Here is a 17,539-nt window from a genome sequence, read left to right on the forward strand (position 1 = left end):
GGGCTAGTTTTTAGCCACACCCCAATAATCCGGCCAGTTGAGAAGATGAAAAAGAGTTTTAAAGATATACAATTCAGTACTAAATTGTTCTCAGTCTCTGCACATTTTAAGCACTTATCTTCAAACATATTTGATGTATTCAGATACAAAACATGACAATGACTTTGGGGGGACTTTAAAATGATTATTTTCAAAGTACCTCAATAATCTGCAGCTGTGGTCAGAAGTGGACGTGAAATTGAACACAGCCCTTGCTCCTCTTCAGTGCCACAGTTTATTATTCTAAGTACTGACATGATTTAATCAAACAAAACAAGTTCAATCCATTCAGAGTGAAAAGTTATATAACTTTTTTTCGGAGGACGTTTCAAAACGAGACCTCCACCTCAGTGGTGTTAAAAGCATTACAATCTGCTGTTTTAACACAGATCCAAAGACAAATCCTTTCGAAGTCCACAACATTCAGCCCGTGTTCTTCTCACTGAAATCTTTCAGTAGTCAAGAGATGCTTTCGCCCCATCAGCAGTGGAATCACCACACGGGCAGAACCTAACCTCTCTGTGATTTCCTCCCTAAATACTGAAATTTGTGTGTCGGAAATTTTGGTCTGGCGAGTTGATTTGTGGAGTTGTTTTTTTTTTTTTTCCCCCTCTTGCAATTTGCATATCATTTACTGTATCTCTCTTTGTTGACACCCGAGGGCCTGAGAGGAGATTTTGATCTTAATAGGAATAGTAGGGTGGTATGACTGAGGATCTGATCTTGCTTATATTCAGAGGGGAAAACATTGGAGCACTGCCTAGATAGTGAGGCCGTCTTCACTTAACTTGGATTTAAAGTGGCCTGAGGTAATCACCCAACACCACTTTTTCGTAATGTGGAGGTCAAACACAGACTCATTGACTTTGCAACAGTCTGCTTTTCCACCTTTGGACAGCAGTACTGACATAAAAAGCTTTTAAACAAGAAAGAGAGAAAGAGAAATTGAGCCCTTTAAGAATGGCATCATTGCAACATCATTTGTCCATTACTGGCCATGATTGGAGAAATATCCAGTGGTATGTTGATTTATGAGTGCCCCAACTTATGAGGTTTTTTTTTTTTCCAAGTTCCTTGGACAATTTTTGACTTTGTGTTGCGAGCCAAAATTTGAGCGAGAAAGAAAGCAGACCTTGTTCCTTTCTCTCTTATATTGTGTGATCACTTTGCTGCGAGACAAAGCAAGATTTGTCTTTTGGGGGGGGGGGCGTCAGTTGCATGAGGCAGATGATAACTACTTGTTCATGCTGGAATGGATTAATGGGATTTCAATTCATTTGAATGGGGAATATTGATTTGAAATACAAGTAAATTGAGTTGCAAAGGTTGTCACAGAAGAATTTGTTATTTTTGTTCTTGGAGTTCCAATCTTGAGAAAGGGCAACTGCATGAATAATAGCGCATGGGTCTTCTTTGATTCATGGTCATATTTAAAGAAGTCAAAAGAATCAAAAGCGTAGTAGTCCAGACCACTGGCAGTATTATAATGTGGTGTCATAGTTAGTTCAGAAGCGTTTCACCTCCGGTCGTAGTCACAGAGGCTGCAATAATTACTCCCTTGCCGGGATAGTTGGTTCCTCTGAAGAGCAGCCTGAAATAGGTCACCCCAGCACCCTGTAGTGCATCTTAAAAGTACACTGAATCAATTAAGTGTGATCATGCACCCCTGATTAATTTTGGCCCTGTTCTACCACTCAGAGAATTTCAAATATATGCTCACTGGTTCTGAATAACAAGGTTGGACCGTGGTGACAAACAGCGCCAGTGTGGGAGTTTCTTTGCTGCCAAATTAACACCCTGGCTGATTGCCTGTGTTAGCATATGAAAGGAGATGAGCGGAGGCGTCATAGCTCAATGCGTGACGCAAAAGGAAAACTATTATCAAATACTGTGCAGCCGTCGATTGTCTGCAAGATTCTGGAAAACTGGCAGTGGTGGCAAAAGCACTCGTACTCTGTCCTTAAGTAGAAGTACAGATAATGTGAAACCTCAGTTTTCCTGATTAATCCATTCTAAAACATCTCACTAAAACTGAATCATATGTATACCAAAGCACAATAGGAAAGACAACCAAAAATTGCAACAAAAAATACATTTTATAGAAAAAAAATAACTGAAGTTTAATACACAGAAGACAGTGTGAAATAAATATAAATGACTAATGAAATGGATTAACATTAAACGTCACTTTTACATTTATTCAAGACTGTCGATGGTATTTAAACGACTGCGAAGAAGGGGAGAGGGAGGAGAAGGTTTCTGAAAGGCAATCCGCCATTTTCCTACTTTGCTACAAGTTCTTTCTTGAATTCTAGGGTGTTTCTTGTATTCTTTATAAAAGGGGCACTTGGAACTTTCTTTGTCCCCCTGCTGGCTCATTGAACAGTCCCACTCAATGAATAAGCACAAAAAAACATTTGAAATGCTTCCAATGAACGCGTCGGCTGACGCTGACTCAAGGAATGAAACAATAAAGTTGCACATAGGATGCTTTGTGTGGGGTTAGATTCCAGGAAATGAGTGGCCGAGACACACGGGCACGCCGATGACTTTGGTACAGACCATTTTCCACTGTACGAAAACCGAGTGATTGTACAAAAACTGGGACAACATTTCAGCGTAAAGAACTGTTGAAAAACGAACTGTATGAAAACTAGGCCATATGAAAACTGAAGTTCCGACTGTACTCTGGTAACAGTAGAAGTATTGAGTCAACTCTCGAAGTACAAACTCGGAAATCTACTCGAATACGAAGACGGTACAAATGAATATATACTTTCAATGATAGACGATAACCATTTTGATAAATTGGTGCAACGAGACGAGATAGTTTCCGTCTTGTATGAAATTATTATTAACTCATGCAGAGAAGAAGAAAAAATCCTGTTGTTGGTGTTTCAAATGTTTTGCTATCAAAACAAGGTGTTCCCATAGGTTTGCTAAGGCTGTGAGCTGACTGATAAGCAACTGCTAAATTAGCTAACGATAACTGAAAAATATGAACGACTAAATACATCTTACTTGTATGGTTTTTTTGTTTGTTTTCCCAGATGAGATGGAGGACCTTTGATTGCCACACCTGGTGGTTTTTAGGCTGGCACAAGGCACTGCAAGAGTTAGCGTGCATACTGTACGACCTTTGATGAAGTTTTCAAATGTAGGGATTAAAAGTAAATAAAGGGAAAATTAATACTCAAAAGTACTGATACCTGAAAATTATGCTTAAATACATTAATGTACAGTACTTTGTTACTTCCCACCACTGCGAGCTGTAGCATGTAACTTTGCACCTTTTGGCAGGTAAATATCAGAAGCAAGTCAGCTTTCAAGGTTAGACACCTGTTTTATTTATTTGTTTTTTGTTATACGGTGTCATAAAATCTTGTTCCCCTCTTGTTTTTATTCATTAAATGTGCCAACATCTGGCACGTGAGCGAGCGTTACTTTAATGTGGCTAACGTTACTGCCGGCGCTATTCCATGGCATTTTTGCTATTTGCTCTACCGGTGTTTTTCATGAAAACTTGCCTGCAACGCAGCCCTGATTCGTTCAAGTTTTCATCCAAAGTTTTCAACAACCTTTACGGAAATCGCTGGAGCTGCAGCCCTGACAAATAATGAAACACTTTTATTTTGTTTTGAGGCGTACTTACCTTCTCACCTAATAGTGATGTCTCACTTCAAAGCGAGGACACGATTAGGCCCACATTGTCCCGTCTCTTTATATCCTCTCAGTTCAAAGGCAGAGTTTGAATACCGCTGTTTCATGTGAAGCCTTTTCAAACACTGTTTTAATGCAGTTTACCTGCTTTTGATATCCAGATGAGCCCGATTTTCATCACACTGGGTTGCGTGACACGTCATTGTTATTGCAAAGCCCAGTGGAGAACGAACCTTTCCGAATCCTCGTGAGAATGTACACGGGATGAGACGGTAACTTGTCAAACACTGCTGTAAACTCAGCATTGGATCCGTTTACATGAACAGTTGGAAGTATTCACTTCATTGCAAACAACAATTTGTGCCGGTTGACTTTCGCTTTCTTTAGTAGAGAAAATAAACTTCTGTCTTTTTCAAAAATAAATAACATCACAATCAATAATTTAGGTACCAGGGTTGAGTTTAGATTTTTAATAGCCACAATTTGTTGTTGAAATATCATCCGATATACAGAAAAATAAATGAGTAAACTTACTTTTGGCCTTCCCATCGCCTGCAGAGGAGCTGAAGGATGCACATTTTTCTGAGCGGGTATTGTGTTCGGGTAACAAGACTGAGTGAAAACTCAGGGAAACCACTATATTGTGAAATTAAACTCAATTATTTTTCCTAAAAAGGAAGCTAAACCCCCAATTTTATTTTATTTTTTTGCAAGAATACATTGTATGTGCCACCACCAGTCAAAACATGGTGTTCTGATTAATTTAGCATTTGTGGAAGAAGAATTAAACAAAATAATTCATCAATTTTCATCAATCTCAAGGGGCCGCCATATTGGGCCATATCACCCTCTGCTGTCGAACGAAATTAACGTCACAACTACACTCTCAAGTGTTGGGTCCGCTTTATTCGGAATTGCACCTGTGTTCTGGGCAGGACACGCTCCACTGCGACATGATTGGCTCCTATGTCGCTGGCGACACAGATGTAACGAGATCACCATTCGAAATATGCCACATTTGTACAAAATAAAAACAGTCAAGTTTGTTATGGTTAGGTTTAAGGTTAGGGTTGGGGTTAGGGTGTCTTTTAGAGTTAGTGGGATTCATATCAACGGCGCCACGCTGCAGTCACTTCGTTTCCCTTTTGGAAGCAGAAGGGTGTGTGAGCCTATCATATTGCAGCAGCGCATTTTCCTGCAACCAATCATACTGGAGCGGCGTGTCCTGCCTATAACATGAGTGGGATTCTTAATGCGGCACATCACTTGATCGAACCCGGAAAAGAGGTTAGCAGATTCCCTCTGTATGCTGCAACAACAAGCATAACTACGGGTTGACGACACGATGGCTTGAACAACATTTTAGCAAGTTCGGATTCAAGTGACAAATGACCTCCACCGGTCACACAAACAAAATACATGCACTCAAGCAACTACCATGGTACTGTTGTAAAACCCCTGAGTAAAACTATCCCAATTTAGTCTCATTCCTTCCTTAATCGGGTTAATATCAGTTTACTGCTACCCATGTAAACCGCAGACATTGCGATAGTCTTTGCTGCTTCGTAGTTGCAAGTGAATAAATGGACAAACATGAGCGTCAGCCGGATGCCAGATGTGCGTCGAGGGCTCTGAGCAAAAGAACATTGCCTGCAGACAGTACTAATGAAGAAAATGTTGGAGCGGGGCGGAGAGAGGGAGCGTAAAGAGGCGTCGAGGAACAAGGAGATAAAAGAAGCTGTCGAGTGCATCAAAGGTCTGCTAATGACAAAAGATGCCATTAGGGTTGCACAGGCTTTTGTTTCAAGCTTCCTCACACCTGCAGTCAGTCGAGGGGCTTCTGAGCACCGTTTTGTTGTTAACATTAGCACGGATATAAAAAAGCACGCAGGGGGTGAGGAGAGTTTGCTCCCTGCTAATCTTAGCGGTGACCAAATGTTTCACCCCGAATTACAGCTCTTCTTTCATTTGTAAACGAGGCCACCGTTCATTGTGAAAAGAGGCACGACTCGAGAACAGTGATTCTCAACATTTTTACACCAAGTACCAACCCAAAAAATACTGAGCTCTCTAAGTATAATGACCAACATTAAAATACAGTAATGTAGGCAAAGTGTTCCTCAAAAAACAAGTTTTCTTCCTTTAAGTTCAGTGCTTCCTTTGATGCAAGTTTAATTCATTACATCACCACGATTGGAACTCAAAATACTATTTTACCCATTGAAATGAATGCCATTAATCTGTACCAGCCCACCCCCCCAAAAAATGTTTTGTTTTTTTAAAATCATATTTTACTATATGAAAAGCATACAGTAGTAACATAAATAGAATTTAAAGCATTAAACAATCATGATTAATTCACTGCAGGTCCTACTGCTGTGTGCAACTTGGCCACCGTGGGCAGTATTATACAGTCATTTAGACAAACAAAAGAGTTAAGCTGCAGTAATATCAGTCGGGGGGTTTTCAGAGATGATAAAGAATATATGCTTGTGAGTATTGTTATATTGTTCGTGTTCAAATATTCATTGTGCAACACATATGCTTATTTGTTTGTCCGTCTACGACGTTTTTCATTGTGTTAGAATTAACCTAAGTGGACTTTCCTAGAGTAAAGCAATGTGGTTGTTTTAAATACACAACATGTAATTGTATTTGTTTTATGTTGAGACCGTGCACTTCCACTGGAAGTGGCATTTAACAGCTCGAAGCGTCTTTTTTGAAGACTTGTTCACTATCACCAAACTGCTACTTGTTGAGTTCACTGTCACGCGACAAACTTTTTTACACCATCTCAAATGGCCGGATCTTTAGAGCGGGACTAAATAAAATGGCCGTGGCAAAAGCGGGCTGGGGCGTATACTTTCTGCCGTGAGGCTCTCCATCCATCCCGCCATTTTCTGAGCCGCTTCTCCTCACTGGGGTCGCGGGCGTGCTGGAGCCTATCCCAGCTGTCATCGGGCAGGAGGCGGGGTGCACCCTGAACTGGTTGCCAGCCAATCGCAGGGCACATAGAAACAAACAACCATTCTCACTCACAGTCATGCCTACGGGCAATTTAGAGTCTCCAATGAATGCATGTTTTTGGAATGTGGGAGGAAACCGGAGTGCCCGGAGAAAACCCACGCAGGCACGGGGAGAACATGCGAAACTCCACACAGGCGGGGCTGGGGATTGAACCCGGGTCCTCAGAACTGTGAGGCTGACGCTCTAACCAGTCGTTCACCGTGCCGCCGCCGTGAGGCCCTCCCCCACTATATAAGCGCCGTCAGGGGCTACTGGCTATTCGCTGCAATTGCGAGTTACGGAGTAATAATAGCTTGGCCCATCGTGCAGTTAGCCACGAAGCTATGCCTGCAACCCGAAAAATGCGTCTTCCCTGAAGTGCTTTGTGTTATCTGGGCTAGTGTTTCTGTGTCGGTGACCCGTGCCGAGTTGGACCGCTCCACTGCGTACTGGCCTGCAACTAGCGGCTAGGCTCGTACTTATTAGCCGCTAGTGGGTTCGTGCACCAGCGGCGGACCGGCATTACCCCACCGCCTTGCTCCATGCGCTGCACATAGACAACAGACACGCTGAAGGGGAAATGAATTAATTATTACGCTCACTAGCCCGCTAGCTAAGGAACTCAAATGTAAAAATAATAAATGTGCTGTACTGTATTTTTAAAACCAAGCTAGATTCTCTTAATATGTTTGATTGTGGTTTATGTTTTAAATGTAAAATGTATTTTCTATTTAATTGAGTGATTATTTCGCAAACAAATAGAGGGAGCCCGCGTACCACATTTTGAGAACGCTGTTCTAGAACAATAGAAGCAGTATGTAAAGGCTGTTATCCTGTCCGCCATGAAATTCACTGACTTGAAAGTTTGCTCACTGCCTCCGGCGCTGGAATGGGACTTGACAAATCAGAGCGTGAAAATTGTGATTAGCCTCTCTCCGTTTGTAGAGCGCGGAGGGCACGAGCAGACTTGGCATGGCCAAAGGTGGAACCTGTTTTGTTTTTGCCCCGCCGCTGCGTTCCCAGATGGAGCGAGCAGCTGCCACTGAATAAACACTGGACGGGTAACAGTGTGAGAACCACCGCGGACTTGTTTCGTCCGAGATGCATCACGGAAAACTTGTCATAGCTAAAGGGGGTAGAGTAACATTTGGATTGGAGTCAAGATAAAATAGTGTAGGGCAAGACTGTAGAACTCATGTAAATGTGCATGCAGGCCCCACTTTAATATGGTACGCTATTTCATATCACGTGTCCTGTTTCTTCCTATGTTACCATATTCAGCTTCATGCCAGAATATAAATTTTCGAGATACCTGTAGTTCTCAGTACGAGGTTATCCACCACTGTAAATTAAAACCACAACATCTGTCTGACAATGTCCATCAAAATTGAGCATTATTACTTTTGCAAAGGCATATTTTTTGATACTGCTTTTGTATTGGATCTCATTAGATTGTGCCACGTACCTAATGTTGTGACCGATCTTATTATGACAAGTGTAAGTTCACAATTTTGTACTGTACAAAAAGATTTGACTTAAGCAAACAAGAGGAACAAGGCTCATGTATGAATCATTTGAAAGGCCTAAATTCTGACAAGACAAAATCTCGATGTTAATGCAACAAATAGTTGCAAGTTTGGCTCTTGGTTAAACAAATTTGTTATACAGGGAGGTCAACACATACCCACTTAACTGGAACAGAATGATTTAAGTTGAATTTGTCATCAGACAAGGCATCCGCAAAAAAAAAAGGGGGGGGGGGGGAAACGATAGAACAACCCAACTTGGAACTTTTTCAAACAATAAGAAATTTGAAGTTAAATTGATTGTGGTGGGGGCATAGTGGAACCTCTGAAGTTGAACACCCCTTAATGTGAAATGTTGAATTTGACCAAAATTTTGCAGAAACATATGCAGCTAAAGTTGTTGTGGTGCATCAACACATGTAGACAGACAAAATAGCAATACTTAGGCATATATTCTTTATCCTCTGTTACAAAAAAAACCCAAAAAACGACTAATATTCTTGCAGCTTGCTGAGTCACTAACAGTAGTTGTGCAACTCTTCTTCCTTAATGTCTGCATGACTCTGTTATACCACCTCCTAGTGGTAGAGTTTTATTTTCCTTCTTAAAAAAAACATTACAAACAGTTTAGTTTGGGAAGAATCGAACACATTAAAGGCATTTCCATTGATTTTCATAGGGAAAGATAAGAGTGTTTTGCGTTGCGAGTGTGGTCACGGAACAGATTAAACTCCTATCTCAAAGCCCCACTTTGTTGGCAAGAAGGCCTGATAAAAAAACATTCCCTCATCTTTCTACTGTCTTTTAGTTCGGCTCCACTGCGAACTGTAACTCATGGTGCAGCAGGAGAATGCCCCTCTTTGGTGTCAGATTATCACATCCAGGGTGGGCTGCTCCAAGTTACAATGACCTGTCCCGCCTTACATGACCCCCGGACCAAGCCGCACATTGCCGGGGCTTTTGCTCTTTGCTCGTGAATATGCACACATCTCCCACTTCATAGGCTCACAAGAGGGCTAGGAGGGCGAAGTGGGGGTGGACTTGTATCGTGTTGCAGGGCAAATTAGGGAGACCAAAGTTGGAGTTTCTGTGTGTCGGGGGCTTCGAACAATGGCAGCTTTCTGTCAGACTGCGACTTCAAAGGTCCGCTGAGTGACTGCTCCGAGTTCCACTTTGTTGTCGATCACTGAGGAAATTCACAGATGTTTTCTCGTACGAGACACCATTATAGCGGTTCAAGTACCCCGTAGCCTCCAGCGTCTCTCCCGCCCTCCTTTTCACTCCATCGCTCTCCTCTCTCTCTCTCTCTCTCTCTCTCTCTCCAACATTCCCTTCTCTCACACTGGATATGAGCCACCCACCCTCTAACCCATGTTCTCAACCCTAAACTCCCATATCGCTTGTCGAAGAAGAAAAAGTTCCACATCTCATCAGATAATACAGAATGTATGCAAAACTGCCCCAGCTCCTCAAAAGCACATTTTCATGTACACGTGTAACGTAGTAATACGGTGCAACCTCCAAGGACTAACACCGATGAGACACTGGCATCGAAACAGGAGTTCAGAACATTCTGAGAAAGATTTTCACATCCTACTTGAATTGCTGGTTAATTGTGCAGAGTAGATCTAGTCAATCGAGACAAAATACCCATCCCTACCAGTTTTAAGTCATACTACTGTCACAAACTTGAACCTGAGCTTTGACAGTTTTGTGGCTCTTTTACATACAAGGGTGCCTTCATCTTGAGATATGAGCGATCCAACTTCCGAGTTTTTCGCGATACGAGCCGACTGATTTTTTTTTTTTTTGCTTTGACTTGTGAGATATGAACGCCAGATGGCGGCAGCAAACTTAACTCACTTCACAACAAGCAGCAGTTTGGCAGATAGATTCTTCCAAAAAAAATAGTCTTCAACCTGTTTTATGCAACTCCCAGCTGAAGTCTACTGTCAAACTAAGATACTTACATGTTTTGTATTTAAACGAACCACATAGATTTGCTTTAAATGAGTCAGTTTAGCTTAATGCTAACAAAGAATACAAAACATCACGGAAAGGCTAATCAATTAGCATCTTTGTGGCGGTGTTAACCCTATACGCAATGGATAGTTGAACACAAACATGGCAGCAACGCATGTAGAGGAACAATAAAACAACACTAACAGGCATATATCCTTTATCCTCCGCGAAAAATGACTGCTATTACTGCAGCCTACTGAGTCACTTACGGTAGTTGTGAAACTCTTCTTCCTTTGTGTCTGCAGGAATGTATCGTACTTGTCCCGATGGTCAAGTTACACACACCAGAAGGAGCAACAATTAATTAATAAGGATGCAAAAACTGTTTAATTCATTCCATTCTATTTAATTATTTCATTACGGTATGTTTTTATAAAGTACAATGTTATAGAGTGCAATGTTTTATTTAATTGTTTTGTATGTTTTTTTTAGGAGGCTGGAACAAATTGGCATTACATTCATTTCAGTAGTAGAGTGTTATGAGTTATACCTATACAGTGTTACCTTGACTTATATTAAATGCCCCAACTTCCGAGTTACTCGAGTGAAAACCTGTCGCTTGGTTCATTTTTTTTGCTTTGAGTTGTTAGCCAAAATTTGAGGTACAAGCCAGCTTCAGATACACCACCGCTGAAGTAAAAAAAATCGAGCAATTCAGTAATGCCCTCGCATGTGGGCAAGGAGAGCCACAGATGCCACTCCACTTTCAGCCATTTATTGAGGACAAATACTGTAGCACAAGACACAAGAAAACACAAGAAACTACTGTAGGCCACAACTCACGTTCAGAAGAAAACACAAGAAACTACTGTAGGCCACAACTCACGTTCAGACGCTCACACGCACGCTCACACGCACGCTTACTCACTAGGTCACGGCCCTTAAAGGTTTCCATACAACAGTAAATTAAGTTACAAGCTTGGTTGTGGAACATAATAAACTTCAAAGTCAAAGTACCACTATAAGATTAAAAGTATTTTTTTCTACGTTTTTCATTTATTATTACTTTTTCCCCAAAATTGGATACAAGTTCAAAAATATAATAGTACAGAAACTCCGACTAAGTATCACATTAAGCAGATTCTGATGGTGAAAACCTATGCCGGTGTTTTTGGGGTAATATTACTTTAATTTTCTTTCTTTTTCTGTCTCTCCTCTACAGATTGCCTTCTTCACCAGCAAAGTCGACCAGAAACCAAAAAGCGTCAACACACTACATCGATTGCACATTTGTATTTATTTATGTCGAATTGATGTTTTATATGGCACACATAAATCAGGTTCTATTGAGATTTGGTTGTCAATGTGCGTGTTTTTCTCCAATTTTGAAAAAAAGGAAGAAGTTGCCACCTGCTGTTTCTTAGATGAGGTTTGTGTTTTATTGCTTGCTTCGACTGCCGCAGTCAAATCTGAACAATTCATCGATATAAGTGCAAGCCATTTAGCATTTCAGGGCAACACACAGTTTTGCCATTATTTCTGCCTTTTATACCAAAGAGTGGTGGCAAAGAGAGAGTGCCTGTTGAATAGTAGGGGGGAAAAAACTTATTTGCTAGTTTCACTCAATTAGTCGCCGGGCCAAGCGACAAATAAATTGGACTATATCTGGACGCTCTAACTGCAGCTTCACCCCTCCTCTTAAATTGACTCCCTGTTTTGCTTTTTAGTATGCAGAAGGAAAACTTTGACTCAAGTGAACAACTCCAGATATGACCCTGTCAAACTGGAAGCGTGGCCATAAGACGGTCAAGGTTTTCTCCAAGTCGATTAGCTCAGGGACCGGACATTGTGTTGAGCACAATTGGGGAAATTCTCCCAAACTATTTCAAAGCGCTGCCCAGCCAAATCCATCCCTCAGCTGAAGTCCGATTGAAATCCATGAAAATGTAAGAAGTTGAATTTTAGTGCTGAACCGGGCAGCTCAAAGGATGATATCAATTATTTGGTAACGCTGCTGGTCTGCAGGGTGAATGCACTTAACATACAGTATATGACCTAAATGCCGCTTTCGTAGCAGTGAGACCCACATATAGAGCACGTTATACGGAAATCTCAGTCCCGAATCTATTCAAGATCGTCTGAAAACATGACACTTTGTGCCTGATTTTCTGAGATCCCAAATAGGAGGCGCTAAATCACTCACTCCGACAGATTCTCTGCACTGCTGGCAACATGGTGTAAAAGTGATGTAGACTACCATCTTTAAAAGAGGGTTTTGCGTTTGAGGTCGCTGTGATCATTTTCAACACAAAACATTTGAGAGATGACTGAAAGCGCAAAATGACATTTGAAGTGATGGACTTATTATTGGAAGAGAAAAACAAACATATGACTGAGTTACAGAAAAAATATTATTGCTCTGATAATTTTGGGGAATCCGGCAACCTCGTCCTGAGTGCATGGAAATTGTATGTACTGTATGTGCCCATCTTGTACGAGATTGCATTTAAAACATTGGACAGCATACCCCAAAATCTACTCTTGGATCAGATGACCCAGACACAATGAAATGCAACGTTGAAAGGAGTTTTCTCATATGGCATGACTCCTTCTTGTGACTCGCTCCAAGTCAGCCCTTAAATTATTCAAAACCTCCAAAATAGCATCACTGTATAGGCATTGTGTCGTGATAATTTTTTAGTTTCTGGCATTTCAAAAATGTTTACGACCAGTAAAGTTCTACCTGCCACCTCTCATTTTTCTTGCGCAACATTGGCACCGCTGTACGTTCCATTTTGCATTTTCCTTTCAGATGCCCCATTTCAAAACGCAAAATCACCCACTGTAATCCGTCTCAGGTTTGAGCAATCATATTGCATGTGCTACATTTATCTATGTGCATATACTCGTCCCAGAACACACAAAATGAACTGCATGGCAATTTTGCACATTTGCTGGACACAATCCTGGGTGCGTTCGGTTCCCCATTAGTTTGCATGAGCAATCAAGTCTGCACTCATTTTTGCACGTGCAAACTTTTAGTAAATCGGACCCATCGGGTGATCAATTCCCCACTGTCTGATCAGACATCAATCAACAGATTTCAGGATTTAAAATTTCACATATATTAATACAAATTAATACAAACATTAACTGTCCTCTCCTAAGACTTAAGGCTTGCGCAAAGGTAATCCACGAGTATTGAATAAAATAAAATAGTACCTCTTTGATAGACACCAGTGAACCAGTACTAGCAACTTCACATCATCCACTGCGCCCCCACATGCCCTTTTCCCAAGGTGTCCCCCAAGGTTTCGGATCTAGGTCCGCTTCCTTTCATGTATATTTTTTCCGATGGTCAAATAATCTGCGATCATAGACTTCAGCATTGCTGCTATGCTGATGACAATCATACACACTACCATCACAAACGGTATTGGTGAAAGAAAATCTTCTTAACCTCAACTTCAACAAAGTGATCGTCATTGGATCCAGATTTCACTCAGAACTTGTTTCTCCTAGGGTACAACTTCCTCTCAGGTGTGCAACCTCAGTGTCATCTTCGACCAGACCCTCTCGTTCGCCCAACAAATCACCCAAAAACGACATTTTTTTCCCCCCGCTAAAAATAATTTCAGCTGCTGAAATTATCCTGGCATTCACCACTACGAGACTCAACTACTCCAATTGAGTCTGCTATGGCTTTTCATCCAAATCTTGGGGGAATAAACTACAATATATCCAGAACTCTGCCGCTCGCCTTCCCCACTCATACATGTATCCGTCAACCACATCACTCCTGTTCTTCAAAAACTGAATTGACTCCCGCTACCCTGGTGAAATTTCTCACGCTCACCTGCAAATCCCTCTACAACCTAGCTCCCTCTCCCAGCTGTTTGAAGTCCTCAACTGGCAAATAACCCCCTCGCAGACTATTCTATATCATCACTCCCAAATGTTGATAGTTGTGGATTTTACATGGTTTTTGGGTATGTGCCCTTGAAGGTTGTTTCACTTGTCACTTCTCACATGCAGTGTAAATCCAGTCTCTTATATCGCATACTTCTGTCCTCAATCATAATTAGGGATGCAAAGTGTTGGAAAATCTCCCGTAAAGTTAAGAGGGGGAATTTGGGAAATATTCCACATTGGAAACTTTCCATGGGAATTGTGGGAATTAATGAGAATGTCTGAATTGAGGGTAATTCAATGGCACGAAGCATAAATATAAACGTTTTTTGTCCTATGCAGACATCCATGCAAACTAGATAGCTCTCCTTTCCCACATGCAAGGATTACATTACAAACATTACAATACTATTTTTCCATTACTATTTACTATTGTGGTGATGTATTCAAAGCTTACTCGTAACTCAAGTTGCAGCACACAACAAAAATTGACCAGGAAAAAAAAAAACTCAATTTGGGGCAGTGGTAAATCCAGGGACCAACTGTGCACATGCATGAAATCTTTAGTCGGGATTATGCTAGAATTAGATTATATTAATTTATTTGTCAAATTTAGAAGACATTTTTCACTTTCTAGAGACTTTGATTACAAAGCACTGGGATTCTTTCATCAACAGTTGATTGAAAAATGACCAGTCGGTCCCATTCTCAATGTATATCAAATAGAGTCATGTCACTTTGCCTTTACTTCATGTAAACACGCTTAATCTCCACTAGTTTTCACATCACTCGGCCATATGCAACAACTACGTGTTTTTTGTAGTTGTAGCTTACATGGCTCCAGCCCAGCAGGAACACCCCCCACCCCCCATGACTGTGTGTGGAAAGCCGTGGGAGAGGACTAAGAACATTAATCCCATCAAAGGAACACATCTAATTCAAAAATCTGCCTCTCCAAACTAGTTGAGAGTACAGTGATTGTTTCGGCTGGGGGAAGGCTGATAACGATCGCAGATCTGATATTGAGAACTACACAAGTTTTATTGCCTGGTGCAGAAAAAGTACTTTTGACTTCATAAAAATATCAAAACAATATTTTAAAAAAAGAATATGCTTTTAGATAAAGACAGCTCAAGTCGTCACATTGTTGGCTCATCTCTCACATAAATTGTCTGTGTAAAACATTTTTATGTATTTACATATACATAAATAAGTTCATTTGGAGCCATGGAGTGCTATATGAAGGCGTCAGTAATCTAAAGGAGAGCGAGAGCTCGTGTTTTGTCCGAGACTTTTTTGTAGCCTGTGACTTCAAATTTGCTGTAAAGAAACTTCACAAGAAACAAAAACACAAGATAGAAATGAGTGATGAAGTGTAAAACAACAAATTAGAACAGAGGTGCTGATGCTTGAAGAGATGAGAAACTTGTCAAGTCATTTGGGGTGTGTTCAGAATCACACCCTGTTCACTTTATTGTGAGTTCGCCATTTTGAAATATTGTTCGAATGTTTAGTGAAAATAGGTTATCCCCTACATCGTGCACTCAATGTATCCCAATATGCATTTTGAAATGCCTCCATTTCTTAATGGTGAGAGAGACAACGGGTACTAAGGAATACTTAAAAATATCTTGTTTAATAGGTTTAAATGTTGAAAGTCTATGGGAGCGCTAAAACTATATCAAAATGTATACGTATATTTTTTCATACTGCAGATTTTTACGTATCTGAATGGGTACGGAACGTCACCCCCACATTAAATGGGATTCACTGTATAGTGTGTCCACGCTATTCACAGAGGTCAAAGGCCGAGCCCTGATACCAATGGGGAAAATCTGAGTAATTGACACCCCCCTAAAAAGCTATGTAACTGCCTAGAGATGGCACAATAAGGTGGCAAAGCACTACTTATATCTAAATGAAGCTCCTCAATTCATTTTAACATAGCTTCATGATGTTACGAGATGAAGGAAAAGCACTACTTTTGTCTAAATGAAGCTCCTCCACTCACTTCAACATAGGTCCTTGGCAACATGATGCCACATGAGGGCAGCAAAGCACTGCTATGGTCTAAATGAAACGTCAACTCATTTCAGCATAGTTCAGTTCCAACAACATGCCACAAGATGACGGAAATGTACTATTGTCTAAATGAAGCTCCTCAACCCAATTCAATGTAGTTCCTTGGCACCAAGATGTCACAAGATTGGGCCTGCTTAATACTTTTATTGCTTTCACCTGAGCACAAAAATAGCGAATAACTGGGGATAGGTTCCAAACAAAAACATTTAAATATGTGAATTTGCAAATACCGAACCACGAATATGTGAGGAGGCACTGCATAATAATTACGGTTAGAGTTTCCCAAACTTTATCGAGCCAAGGCACATATTTTACATGAGAAAAATCTCACGGCAGACCAACAAACAAACATGTGACAAAAAGTATATACTGTATACTGAAATAAAAAAAAATTTTATAATCTAGTCTCAATTTTACTTGATGTGGGATCTGGGCCTGTATAGTTGAGCACGATACTATGAACCTGTTGTATGAATGGCAACCAGAGGTTAATTGTACCTTCTGCCATCTAGTGGAAGAGTGTTTAATTGTTCTGCCAATCACTGTATGTCGCTGCCATAGATAGACATTATTTGTAATAAATGATTATTTTTGGACCAATGACGTGAAATTGGCTGATATCCAGCGGTAGAATGTTTGGGAATTACTGGATTCAGGAGTTTCAAACACAGACTAAATTTAAAAGTGATTAAAAACACATGATTGAAATGAATGAAGTGCAAAACAGCCAACTTGAACAGAGATGAGAAACCGGCGTCGAGTCACTTGATGTATCCTCCATCGAGTTCTCCGAGATTTCCGGAGATAACAATGTCACATTGTGGCTCGGAGTTCTACTACAAATCCTTAATTACAAAAAAAAAAAAGCGGATCAGATGACTCGGACAGCCAATGGTGGGCTCTCCGGGCAGCATGTGGGGGGGGGGCTTTGATCGGGGAAAATCCAATTATTTGTCTATATACATTTCCCACATAGTGATTACTTCATTAATTGTCCCGCCTTTATCTCCTCCCTCCCCCGCCTCCCTTTCCTAATAATCAGCTCCTTTATCCCACAGCACAAACACGCCATAGAAGCTTTGTGGATTCAAAGGATTTGCTTGCGTCTCTCAAAGAGCCGCCATTCTTTGATGATTGGACAGCGGCAAACTTCAAAGTCTGCCATCTTGTTTGTGAGTGGCTGGCGGCCCACCAAAGTGCTTATCACATCCTCTCGAGTGATCCGCCGCCGCCGCCGCCGCGTCAGATAGTGCGAGGAGATCCGCGAGAGAGGAAGGCGTCGCGTCAGAGGCTCGCTCCCAGCCGACCTTTTTTTTTTTTTTTTTTTTTTTTTTTTTTTTTTTTAATTTGCGCCT

At 41.0% G+C, this 17,539-nt stretch overlaps 1 protein-coding gene across 9 annotated transcripts in view; it reads left to right on the forward strand.

Moving 5' to 3' along the window:
• Positions 1–11,528, forward strand: part of myo3b (myosin IIIB) — a 98,846-nt gene extending 87,318 nt beyond the window's left edge. For all 9 annotated transcript variants that reach the window (XM_061691741.1, XM_061691745.1, XM_061691747.1 and 6 more), the window contains one exon: positions 11,416–11,528. The gene's annotated coding sequence lies outside the window, so the exon portion shown is untranslated. The remainder of the gene's footprint in view (positions 1–11,415) is intronic.
• The last annotated feature ends 6,011 nt before the right edge of the window (positions 11,529–17,539 follow it).

The sequence above is a fragment of the Phycodurus eques genome, chromosome 12 (genome assembly GCF_024500275.1).
Source record: "Phycodurus eques isolate BA_2022a chromosome 12, UOR_Pequ_1.1, whole genome shotgun sequence".
Lineage (NCBI taxonomy): Eukaryota > Metazoa > Chordata > Actinopteri > Syngnathiformes > Syngnathidae > Phycodurus > Phycodurus eques.